This window comes from Pezoporus flaviventris, unplaced genomic scaffold (genome assembly GCF_033815535.1).
Source record: "Pezoporus flaviventris isolate CSIRO_AGI_PZ_B2104156 unplaced genomic scaffold, CSIRO_AGI_Pfla_v1 ptg000082l, whole genome shotgun sequence".
In the NCBI taxonomy this organism is placed as follows: domain Eukaryota; kingdom Metazoa; phylum Chordata; class Aves; order Psittaciformes; family Psittacidae; genus Pezoporus; species Pezoporus flaviventris.
This window is the reverse complement of record NW_026892630.1, coordinates 40,016-52,058: the sequence shown is the minus strand read 5'-3', so window position 1 is coordinate 52,058 and position 12,043 is coordinate 40,016.

The following is a 12,043-nucleotide window of genomic DNA, read 5'->3' as shown; positions in this document are numbered from 1 at the left end:
TCAGATCGCACCGCTGGAATGCAGTCCTGGCTTCAAGGGCTCCGAGCAGAAGGGATGAGGGGGTGGCAGAGCTGGGGTTTCACATGAGAGTATTGCACTCACAGGAGATGGGGAAAAAAAGGAGGAAAAGGGGACTGCTAGAGTGGGGTAATGCTATTCTGGTACATTCCCACAGAGGGAGAGGAAGGAAAGCATAGGGAAACTGTTTCAGGCTACGCTTGCTCCGGCTCACACTCGAGTTTTGGTAGTCTTATTGATCGCACAAGGAGCAGACTTGAGCCTTTCCTGTCTGAATGTACCTGGAAGTCATGCCCAAATACCTGGTCCTTGTAGGTTGCTTAGCCAGCTGATTCCAGTTAAAAATTCAATAGCCATTTCTTCCCTATGAATAAATAATAGTAATTCATATGGTCATAAATGATTTTTTCTCTTTTTCCCCTAAGAAAGCTCTCCTTGATATTCAGCCACTGGTTGTCAAACAGAGGCTTGTTTCCTTTCCTGTTAATAAGTACCGTCTCCTTTTTTTTTGTAACCAGACTTTTTGGAGCATTACATCACCGTGCACAAAGTTATGTCAAGGCTGGATGGAGATAATTCACATCCTGTCAGGTCTGACATAAGAGAGTGGGCTACCTTCCAGCTGGGTAAAATATGAAAGGGAAAGTAAAATGGGTCTATTCTAGAGTAAATGAGGGCTAGTGAATACCGGACATATGGATCTGGGAGGTAATTGAGGAAGAAGGTTACGTGTTTAACTTCTGCTCCATTTCTGCTCCCTTTTACCTCTACTGATTATGTTTTAAAAGCTTCATGTCATGACCATTTGCCATCTAAATACCTTCAATGAGTTACAACTCACATTATTACTCATTGGTCATTGAGTATATTTGGATACTGCTTTGACACTTCATTGCAAAATGGGAAAACAAGGTCAAACTGACCCAAAAAATGGTCACAGCCAAAAGTTGTGACCCAGAAAAGGCAAAATAAAACTGTCTGATCAGAAGAAACATGCAGCATTTCCTCAAAGGTCTGCAGCCATCATGGAACCCCACCTCCCTGAGCCATGCAGGACTATGTTTTGTCACCTTCACTGTTTGGAAGCTCTTTTAATTCTTAATTCAAGCCTTACTTGCTGTAACACAATCCTATTTCTTCTTGTTCCATCAGCCCAAGAATATGGAGAGAAGATATCACTCCATCCACTCTGCAGCAGCTTTCAGGTACTCAGATTTAAAACACTATTAGTATGGAAAATAGCCTGATTACAGTCCCATCATAATTAATGGACAGCTTTTACTGATTTAACTAGATTCAGGGTGAAGTCAAAGCCTGACTTTTGCTTTTGCTCCACAGTTACCAGAAAAAAGGCAACCAGATATTGTAATTTCAGATTCTGTGCCTGTTTTTGCCCCTCTGCTTTGCAATTAAAACAAGGAAGAACCTAAAGATCCCACTTCACAAAAGTGGCTATAACTTTGCATCAGGACAGTTTTAAGTACAGGCTGTGTTTAATTGAGAGAGAACTCTTTTCTGAAGGTATGTCACTGTTTAATGAGTGGGATTTCCATTCTGATCTTCCCTGAGATCTTCACTGTATTGACGTAAAAATCAGTGAAAACTTTAGCATTTGAGCAGATTTAATCTGGATTTACTGTAAGTAAGAGAGAAACAACATTGCACATGAATTTCAACTATAGCTGGCAACCCAAAATAAATACAGTAAGTGTTTTAGCACTTCACATTTGGCCCCAAATTCCTACTATGTGACAAATTTCAAGAGCCTCTGAAACAGGAGCAGCTTCAAAATGAAACAACTTGCAAACTATTTCTGTTTCATGATTGTACTACAAACTCTTCGGAGTCCTTCACATCCGTTTGGTTTCTGATTTTTAATGAAGCCATCATAAACCCACAGCAAATTTAGTCCAAGGAATTCCAATAAAGCCTTTAGGAAAAAAAACTCCAACATGCTACATCTGAAATGACAACTGTGTTATTACAATCAAATTCAGGCTGACTAATGTTTATTTGGGGTTAGGGAAAAACGGTTTTTAATTCATGACAGCTGATTTCTCTTTTCCTTTTTTTTCTCCATAAGATTAGGGACTATTTACCTGTCTGAATCAAATTATGTTGTTTGAATCTGGACAGTTAAGGTTGAGGGAAAGGCAAAATGCAACTGAGAATGGTTATCCTCCCATTTTAATATAAAAACAGTTAAACAAAGAGCCATGTATTTAAGAGTGAAAGCAAGACTATGTCATTATTACTTGTGGAGAAATGTGCAGAATTAAGTAAAGGCGACTGAGACATGGGTTTTGCATGTGCAGCACATAGGGGTTTTTCATTGTGGGACTTTTCACTACCTCATTTCAGGCACTTTATTGCTCCTCCAATTTCATATTCTGTGTAATTTGACAAAATTACAAGTTCCTCCCTGCCCAAAGATGTCTTTTCTTTGAAACTGTAAATGCCTAATTTCAAACTCCAGCTCCATAATGCACCTTTAAAACAAATTGAACCCATATTTTCATAGCTAAAGGGTTATGTTGAAAAGAAGTTTTCTTGCAGACAGTTTGTGCTCTTGTACCAAAAAACAGGTCCCACATCTGAGGATTTTGCTGTTTACCACCACAGGCTCACTCTCTGCTGTTTGTTAATACCCTCATTCAGCTAATTCTTTTTATTACGATGAAGCTTTCACACCTCCAGTGCTAGGGTACATCCTGACAGGGCAACCATAATTTTTTCACAAGTGATACAGGAAACATCCATCTCCCTTATTCTGTCTATTCAGTGACGCTCAGGTATGAGCCATCACAAAGTATTCCTAGAAATGATACTTGCAGAAGATGCTGCATTCATCTCTAAAGCAAATATACTGGAAATATTAATGAAGGGATGGAGGGGAAATCTTTCCAAGAAATACCCATGTTCCTTGATGCATACCTTTCATCTCCTTGCACTGACAATGGCCTATATTTATTTCCAAACCTACTATCATAGGTGGGTACCAGTCCCCTGCTATAAACAGGTTTCTGGGAAAGCCACGAGCCAGTGTCATTCATAACCACAATTATCACTGCTGTTGCTGTTACCATTACTAACACTATGCCTGTAGTTGAAATACAATTGAAAGGCCCTTTTTTCTTCCAAAAAGGAAGGGAGAAAAGCATGTTGCAGAGATGGTCTTAATCAGGTAAAACACAGCCCCTGCTGGTGCTCACTGCTTGGGAATGTGCTCAGCTCTGCTTTCAGTTTTTAGGCTGAATCACTGACCTCTGGATGCAGGCAGGGTGGTCTGCTCAGTGCGGTGCTCACAGACCTACTCCTGACACTTTCTTCCTTGTTTCAGCGCCTCTTTTCTGGGTCTCAGTGGATGTGATACAGCGGGAAGCAGGACCGGGGAGTTCACGGTGGAATTTTCCCCTTGTCCCCAGATGCTTCTTTCAATTAAATGATCTGCAGGCTCTGAAACTGCTGGTGGATTTACATAGCGCTAAATTACACTGGCTGTGGGTAATTTAAAAAAGTGAGGTGTGAAGTGTAAATTCATAACAGCAAAAATGCAAAAAAAAGAAAACTCTACAGCACCTGCCTTGGAAATGATTATTTAAGTCAAGGGTATAAGAACTATGCTGATATTGCTGGCTAATCCGCCAGCATCCTACTAGTGGCATTTACAACAGTTCACCAGCAGATGAAAAGTAAGATGACCCCAACTGGCATTCGAATCCCTTGTGTCAAGTAGAAGCCCATTGTAATTACGAGAGACAGTGAAAAGAAAGATTTTCTTTAATTTAGCAAAAGACCAGAATAAGAGTGATGTCCCAGGGGAGTAATTTATTTGGTTTTAGGCATTTGTAGAGAATTAGAATTAGTAGTAAGAGCATTTTTTTATACCATTCTTCCCTCCCCCAAAAAACTGTAAAAGCTTCAAACCTGTATTTTACACCCTCAGAAATGAATCTGCAGCAGGTTCATAGGTCAGTCTGCAAGATTTGAGGTGATTTTTTGAACTTTGAACAAGTTACAAATACTTCCTAGAACAGCAAATGTAATAAATATCTCAGCAGAAGAAATGTCTTTGACTTCTTTCCCTGGATGAAATCCAGGGATGAAAGTGGGGCCAGAGCCGTTACATGATGACGAGGAATTAAAAAAGAGTTAGTTTTGAGAACCTCAGCAGAAAGCCCGTTTCAGGCTTCATGTGAGTTTTTCATGAACATTTATGGCATCTAGAACCATTTTACTCATCCCTGCTAAATAGGGGTTGTTGCATCTGTTAAGTCAGTCAGCAAGGAGCCACTGTAAATGTGAAAACCAGAAAAGCCACTGCTGAAGGTTTGAAACCATTTCTCCTTATTTATCATTTTAAGTGAAATTGAAAGCTTGTTTTCCTTCTGTCTGGAAATGTCACCTACAAGATCTTCTAAATCCTCCCCTCTTAGCACTTTGAGTTTCCATTTGATTGGAAATTTGTCTCAGAACTCAGAGGGGTAGACTGGGAGGCAATAGCCAGCTAGCTTTTCTCCCATGACAGATAGCCCTTTTAGAGGCAGTGGATTTATATCTTATATTTAGGAATAACAAAAGTGAGAATTATGATGAAGGGGGAATGGCATATTTTCCTTGACGTATTTTGTCACCCAGAGCTGTTAGAGCTCTAAGCAGTCAAATTTGTTTAGGCCTGCAAAGTGAGTGATGTGCCCTTTTCTCTGAGGTACGAGATATTTGTAGCGGCATGAAGCAAGCTGGGAACATTTCTTGTAAGATCGCCCAAAGGAAATAGCACCATGCACAACTGACTTTGCATAGAAGTCTATATTAAAATAAGAGAGAAAAAAAAAGAACACACATAGTCTAAAACTATTTCTAAAAAGGGGAGGGGGGAAGGGAACATGACATATTTCAACGCTTGTTGAAACGCCTGAAAAGTTTCCCTGTGACACTAAGTGATCTAAGTCATGTCTCCAAAGAGTAGCTCATCATTTCTCAGACAACAGCAGGAATTTGTGGCTGACCTCCTGAGGGAAATGGTCAACTTTCTCCATCTTTCCTCTCTATGCCAATGTTTGGCTTTAATTTATGTTGGTCAGTTGAAAATGGAAAGTTCAGTACCAAAGCTGAACTGGGGGGAAAATTCAGCATGAGAAAGGGTTTGTTTTGTGGGATATGTTTTCAAAAGCACCATGGTTTTACACAGACTGTTTCCGCATGCCTTCCAGCCTGTTTATCACCCCAGCATTGCGCAGTCTTGAGTGCACTACCCAGATGGAGAAATGAAAGGCTTCAGTAATTGAGGTCAGTTGTTGTTACTGCTAACTGTTTGCAAAGGGTTTTTTACAAGCTGTCAGGCCACCTCCATCTGGTAAGAAGCTCCACATCTCTTCTAACCACTGCAGTGTGTTTTCTTTCAAAATATCATACAGGAAACATACTGAATCAAGAAAGATATAAGCAATTTTCAATGCAAGGCTAGTGCCTTGACTCTGTGATGTGTGTTGGTATCTCAGCCTTAGCTCACTTGTGGATTTGTCTGTTTAAAATGTACCTCAAAGTAGTACATGCCGGGTCCATACCTCAGAAATTAAACCAAAGAAAAGAAGGTGCAGAAAGAAGAAAGCACCCAAAAATTATGTGGTAGAAATTTGTACTCCAGGTTAGGAGAAGAACAAGGAGGAAAAGGCAGCATGTTTGATTTACTGACCCTACTTTGGTGGGATGTGTGTGGGGATAACCCTGGCTGCACATCTCCTGCCTGCCCTGACGGTAGATCTGAGGGACAGCAGGGATCATCTCCAGAACTGCATTCATGAGGCCTTCAGGAAAGCACTGAGGATTTAGTACTCCAGGAAGACACATCTACCTATACCTTTACAGGGCTGATATTTAATAGCAGAGCAGATGAGCATTTTCAGATGCGCTGAACATGCCCAGTATCACAGGCACCTAGAAGAAAGCCTTCACCTGTGACCTCTTTGAAAGTTCCTCTAAAAATATATCAATAGAAGTCTCCAGAAAGCAACCAGCAGCTGATCAAGCAAGCAATTTAAAGTGCAAACTAAAATGTTAAGATTGATGGTTAAAGGTTTTGTGTCACTGCGAGGAGCATCACGATGACACTATCAGCCAGATGGATAGCATGAGGTTCAGATTTTGCCATATGCAGTTTGGAGAAAGCTGTGCTCTGACACAGCTTGGGACAGGTCTCCATCTTCTGTATACTCATTACCTTTGCAATTCCTTTTCTATTTGTTTTTCTAGTAAGGAGCCTTAATCAACAGCCCATGGGAAGCTTTTATGATCTCCAAGAGGTTTTTTGGCAAAACACAGAAAGAAGCATCTTACAAACTGGGAGAACAACAAATGCACTCTAGATTTGATTCCAGAGCACATGGAAATGCTATTTAAATTCAGTTAAAAATAAAATCCAGCATAGGATAATCCCTTGAATAGTATTGTTTTACCCACTTAGGAGACACCGTACTGTCATTAAAAGCTTCATTTCAGCAGATCACATGCCTTCCCACCTTCAGCTCCTAATGAGTAATTCCCAATTGTGTAAACACGAATAGCAAGGAGGTTGGGTTCTCTGTTTGTCTTCTGCTGGTTTGTTTATTCCTCTTCCTCTGAAACCCAGACAGATCATGCTGTCTCATGCTTTTCTACAGCCAGGACATTGGAAAGAGGTTACTTAATAGTTCAGTTCCTGCCAGCAGCTCTCAACAACGTGGGACACAAGCTCACTTTCCGGGCTCCTACCCAAGATTGCCACTACATGACACCTCACTGTACTTCTCACTGATGTGGAAACACCTGGCTCTCCCTGCAATGCACACCTGGATGAGGCACCACTGCTGGGTGGTCAACCCCAACAAGGGAAAATCAGAGATGTTGGAAAGGTCTCAGAACATTAGCCAAACATGTAACCCTACCCTCATGCCTGCCCAAAACCAGTGGGCTCCATCAGGGGTAAGGGCTTCAGCTCTTCTCACATGTAATCAAACATCCTCACAAGCTTTCAGTATATTAAACTAAAGCCATGCACATTTTACCTCGCAGGTTTGCTTACTGCAAGAGGCTTTTCCTAGGAAAAAGTCTTCACCTAATGGGGGGAAAAAAGATGCTTGTGTTTCTCAGCAAGACCAAGGAGAAGACAAGCCTTCACACCCTGCACTGGCTTCTCCATCTCTCTCAAACTCTGGACTTCGGCTGAAGCAGAGCAGACTCTTACAGTCCTGCAAACCACAGGGTGCAGTTAGTGATGGAAGACAACTCTCAGGTTTTTGGGGCCAGATCTTTTCCTCTGGAACGACATATTGTGTTCACAGACTGCTGAGAATGGCAAAGTTTTCCTGGCCTTACATATGCTGAGAGTGGGCAGAGGTTGTTCATGTAACACAGGGCATCTGTGCATCGTCTTTAACAGCCTTTGCAGTAGCAAATTGGGTTCTGTATATGAAATATAGTATTTTCACACATCTAGTGAATGCCACAATAAAAAAGGGAACTGGTGCAGTTTACGACTGGGCCTCATGCTGAGTCAAATTAAACCTACTGTTTCCAATCAGGTTTAATGTGAGGATAAAGTGAATGCTCCCTGAGATTTGGAGGAGGATAATTTGTCAGTAATAATAAGTGTAGACAAACAGGATGTTCCACAGTGCAGGGGCCTGATTAAAACCAAATGTGTTTCCAGGGATCATCTCAAAACTCCTGGCAGCCAATGCACTCAACATTGCTCGCAATTTGCAGCATTTCTTTTGCAAAGGCTTGCAGCATTTGCAATTCTTCCTAAATCCCATGGAAAAAAAAGAACAGCAACCAGGCTATTGGGTCACCCAAGACCCATCTCTGTTCATTGCGGATGGTTTGGGTTTGTTGGTTTTTTTCAGAGCAGGTTTTAGCCTTATAACCTGCCAAAACAAGGATATCGTAACAGCAAAGAGAAAAAGTCTTGGATTTTCAGCCTTGCCCTACCCTATTTCCTGACAAGAGCCTGTCTAGCTGCACCTAACACTGGCAAAAACACATTTCCTGATCAAAATGGGGTTTCCTACAAAAAGCGAATTTTTTCTTGATGAACTTTACCATAGAAACAAAATTGGCAGTCATCAGACCATGGCCCTAAAAGTCATTTCAGCTTTGGGGGAATTTATTGAGAAGAAACAAGGAAGGTTTCAAACTATCCCAGGCTTTGAGTTTTAAATTAGAGTCAAGATCATTCTAGTAACCTCTTTCCTTAAGGGATGGAGACGGTGAATTTCCTAAGAAGGATTTTCTCACTTCTTGGCCAGATGGGAGACTCAGTAACTCAATGCTTGTTAGTTAAGTTATAGTCCCTGAGAAATTGGTGGTTACCTGTTGCTGGAGAACTGCTTTTGTTCATTACAGACAAACCAGCCTGAGGTCAATGTGCAGAGCAGTTAACATACTACCAAACCACTAATTAACCTAACACAGAAGCAGAAGCCTGTTCCCAAAACATGTCTCTAATTCACCACCTCTCTGTGTTTACAGCGGTACAATGGATCGTGTGTAAAGCAGCGGCTGTGGCAAGGACCCGCTGCAGGGACAGGGTCCCATTGGGGGACCATTTCTGAAAGTCTGCAGAAGTCTGGATTAGGGACAGGGAAAATCACAGATGGAAATGCAAAACTGGATGTTATCTCCTGCCAACATGTTCCCTAGTGCCCAGGAGGTCAATTGCCTCCTAAAGTGCCTGCCCTTTTGGCTGTAGGTCTCCCATCTTTTTCTGATTTTTCTGTTTGCCTTCAGGATGGTTCTAGCTTATTGGAAAGCTGCTGTCTGGACTTTCTTTCTCCATGTGCCCTGGAGGCACTTGGTTTTTTTCAACAGATCATGGGAAACACTGAAATGTTCAAAGATTTAAATTCTTTTGAAGGTCTCTATGTGTGATTGCTTGTTTGGTGAGACATAAGACTGGACATAAGCAGTGCCCTATGTCTACTAACACATCCCTAGAAACCTGAATTATTTCCTTGCATCTTGTTCTTTAAGGAGTTGTTCTTGGGAGGGTCTGATGAGCTCCTTTGTATGCCCCTAAGACCATAGGCTACTATGGCTGTTTCAGCAGCCCACTATCACAAGTGTCTTACATATATATACCATAAAACCCATTCTAAACTGTAAACAGGGAGAGAACACCATCATTTCAGTCCCAAAGACTGTTATGGATGAGTTCCCATCAAAAAAGGAGCATGTATAATAAAATGTGGGAGTTTTAAAGTCCTAAAACAGCCTTCTGATGTGGTTTGGGGGCATCTCCTTACAGGAAAAAGGCTAGACAGGCGCAGGCACTGAGAGGCTTGTTTCAGTCTCAAAGTGGACAGAAAACTCCCACCTTCCTTTCAGCCTGGAACAAAAGGCAGGTATATTCACAGGATTCTTCCCCAGAACACGCTTCATAGGTCTTTACATGTATCGAGTCTGTTTTGAGAGACCTGGAAGAAATCAAACTTTGAAAAGAAGATGTTTTGGGGTACCTTGAAATTTGCATGTCTCCAGCACAGAAAAACGTATTTTCAGAAAGAAAAATTGTGAATGGAGACAGGATAGTAGCACCAATAAAGAAAAGAAGACCCATCCTAGGTCTTTCCCTTGAGGGGAAAAAGGCTCACAAATAGGGATCCCAATCTGACAGAGGACCCCATGACTCTTCTTTTCTTGATGAGGAGTGACAACTGCAGAGACATACATTCAGACAGCAGCAACTACTCTGAAAACCACATGGTGTATCTTAGCCAAGCTGCCCCAGACAAATAACTGGTTTGATTTAATTTAGTGCCACATCTTGTTCCCAGGGAAAGGTAATTGGATCCATGACAAAGAGCTGGGAAGGGAGCTTGACATGAAACAAAGGAGGCAGCTTTTCTGCATGAGATACTTGTTTTCTCCAGTGGAAAATTTTTAAGGAACAAAACCCCTTCTCTGCACAGCAGGGTAATTTCACTGACCTGATTTCCTCCAACTGTTCCTTCTCCTCTGATAATGATAGAATAGTCAGGGTTGGAAAGGACCTTATGATCATCTAGTTCCAACCCCCTGCCATGGGCAGGGATGCCTCACCCTAGACTATGTCACCCAAGGCCCTGTCCAACCTGGCCTTGAAAGCTGCAAGGGATGGAGCATTTACCACTTCTTTGAGCAATCTGTGCCAAGGCCTCACCACCCTCAGAGTAAAGAATTTCTTCCTTATATCTAACCTGAAGTCTGCCTATTTTAGTTTGAACTCATCACCCCTTGCCCTGTCACTACAGTCCCTGGTAAAGAGTCCCTTCCATGGGGAAGCACATTGGTTTCCTCCTCCTACAATTAAATAAACAAAGCATAAAATTAATATGAATGTTTAATGCCAAAAGCCTGCAGGAGAGCTGCTTTGGGCTGAAGACCTTTGCAAACACAAGATGGTGTGGTTATAATATGATTTTTTTCTGCTGCTACTGCCATGCAACTTCCAGGCTTGGTGCATCTAACTATTCTGAGAACATCCCTCAAGTTATAGCTGCCAGGAGCACTGAGGAGCTGGGAATCAGGGCAAGCTGCCCCTGCGTTGCCTCCTTCCTTTGCTAGCTCAGCAAGTCAAAAAGATGGCCAGGAGGAGAGCTGAGTTATCAGCTCTTGGCTATCATTGCACATGGTCTGTCCTGCACTGGTTCTTAGGGGGATATCTCCAGTACAGCTGCAATAGATGTGAAATCTGGTGCCTCATGTGGGCTTGGGGGGGGTGGCATTAAGGCCATATGCTCATGGAGGGAAGCGGTGGTTGAGGTGCCCTGTGGGTGATACCATGGACAGAGTCCCACCCGCCACACGTGGCCACGCACACGTGGTGTCCTATTTACTAAGCACATTTTTGATATTGAAAGTCAAAAAAAGAGAGGGAAAAAAAGAACAAAACCAAAAAAAAACTAAAACAATCCCAGACCAACACATGGGCACAAGCTGATCCTGGTGCTTGCAAAGCACGGAAAAGCAGGAAAATCATTATCAACATCTCAACCTGGTTTGAATCTTCTTGGGTTTTCCTGACCTGGAGCAATCCAACAATGACATTTTCTTGACCTGTCACCAGTCTGGGCTGACTGCAGAGCTGAGCTACCTGATTGTGCTCAAGAGATGAGGAATTTACAGCATTTGTCTGGTTGAGAAGTGATAACTCTTGTTTGTAGGATTTTTTTTAATCTGGATATAATTTATCACTCTTTTCTTCTCTCCTTCTCCCCACTGTAGACTATGAAGTGCTCAGGACTGTTCTTCCCTATATTTGTCATATGTGTAACTTGCACTATTTAAAGGGAAGTAAAACCCAAGGCAGTCCTAGATAAAAAAGCAGTTGTTTGAAATTTTAACACATAATATAAACATTTCCCTCAAAGCTGGATTTCCTTTTTAGAACCAAGTGCTGTCACTATCATTGTTTTAAATCTGGATAGAATTTTCATAACTTTATATACTTCTTTTGTAACTGTGCCTGGCTTAAAAGTCAGTGTGATGATGATAAAGAGCAAACTGGAAGAGTTTTTCATCTTTTTTTTTCATTCATCATTCAAATTTCATACTCCTGAAGAAGAGAACTGGTTTTGTTCACAAGACTAATTTATATTTCCCCATGAGTACTCAGCCTGGGAATTATTTTAGGAAGATTACTTTTAATAAGATCCATACAGTTATAAAATGTAATCAAAATATATTAACACTTCTTTAAGCCCTTTGCTTTAGGCTGGAATTATCTGCCCTTTCATGCCTGGAATATTAGAAAGATGTTCAGCTTTCTTCCCACGAGGGAAAAAAGTGTTTGCTTTGGGGGGCTTCTTTCTTGCTCTGTGTTTTTTAGATCCCTTTCAAAATAGGGTCAGGATAGAGCCTATTGGGTGTGTAAGGTATCAGAACAATGAGGATACCGTCCAACACAGCAGGGAAGGTGGTGCGAAGCTTCTCAGCAGTATGCTTGTTGAAGATGGAAGTTGCATTAAATCACTTTTCCTCATTTTCCAAGAGAAAATGCACACAGAGT